Raw genomic sequence first — 1,309 nt, forward strand, 5'->3', positions numbered from 1 at the left:
GCTGCGGTGGCTGGGAGTGGCCACTGCCCTCCAGCCTGGGCGGCAGAGTGAGACTCTAACTCAAAAAAAGAAAAAAGAAAAACAAAAAAACTCCGGAGGCCAGTAAGTTATTTAGTCTTTCAGCTGTAAGGTCATGAAGACAAAGGAGGGGGTGATATATGTGGGAATTCAGAGGAAGAGAAAAACTGGTACTAATATGGTACACATCAGTCATAGATTGTTATTTAAATGTAAGTTAAGTAACTTTTAATAAAATTTAAAATTCAATTCCTTAGTTGAACTAGCCACATGACAAGTGCTCCATTGCCACAGGTGGTAGTGGCTACCATATCACGCAGCATGGATTGCAAAGGCTTTCCATCATTCAGCAAGTTTTATGGGACAGTGCTGCTCCAAGCATCCCACCTCAAGCCTGAGATATCCGGTTGCCCACTCATCTCTCCAGCCTCATCTCTTGGTATACTTTCTCTCATCCTTCCTGCTCCAACAACCAATGTGGAAGCACCATGAAGACAGAGCCTCTATCTGTCTGGTTCCCCTGATCTAATGGGGGAGATATACTACCTACAACACTACACCAATGATAGCTGAACTTGCAAGCATATGCACAGACAGCATTGTTGAGACAGCAAAGAGCTCAGCCTGAGGGTCAGGAAAACTTCCTGGAGGAGAAGGGGTAGGTGTTATGCAAAGAGAAAAAGAAAGAATATTCTTTGTAGACAAAAGAGCATGATGTGAGTAAAGGCACAGATTAGAAACAGTACAGCATAAAGGAGGAATCACCAGGTGGTAAGACCTTTATTCATTTAACACAGAGTAGATGTCTGTGATAGGCCAGGCCTGAGCCAGCTCTGAAGACAGAGTAGTAGCCTGGACAGTGATGGTCTCTGTCCTCACAAGACTTATGCCCTGGTCAGTACTGCTGGAGCACTAAGGGTGAGGTGGGGTATGCCAAGAATCAAGGATGTTGGGAAAGGGCCCTGAGCTTCCTAGTAAGGATCCTGGTTACTTTGCATTTTATCCTAGCAACTGAACCCTCTTTTCAGCCTCAGTGGGGGCCAGAGTCCCTGTCGTCATTTCTCCTTGTCCCCAAACCCAGTCCCCACCACCGCGCAGGCGATGGGAGCAGAGGGCACGGTTATAGCTTCAGTGAGACCCAGCCAGCGGCCCATTGGGATGTGGATTTGAAGGTGTCATCCCCAAGAGGGTAGGATCTGAAAAAGTGTTAGGGCCGACTGAACCGTGAGAGTAGGAGCATCCCCTCTAAGTAAAGGCAAGGCCCTAGGAAGCGGAGGGCGGACCCCACTCC

General features: G+C 47.7%; 1 protein-coding gene across 1 annotated transcript in view; it reads right to left on the bottom strand.

Moving 5' to 3' along the window:
- GARNL3 (GTPase activating Rap/RanGAP domain like 3) overlaps positions 1-1,309 on the bottom strand; it is a 97,735-nt gene that overhangs the window by 95,683 nt on the left and 743 nt on the right. The window lies entirely within an intron of this gene.

Source organism: Carlito syrichta, unplaced genomic scaffold (assembly GCF_000164805.1).
Source record: "Carlito syrichta isolate Samal-C Ts95f unplaced genomic scaffold, Tarsius_syrichta-2.0.1 Scaffold199527, whole genome shotgun sequence".
Taxonomy (NCBI): domain Eukaryota; kingdom Metazoa; phylum Chordata; class Mammalia; order Primates; family Tarsiidae; genus Carlito; species Carlito syrichta.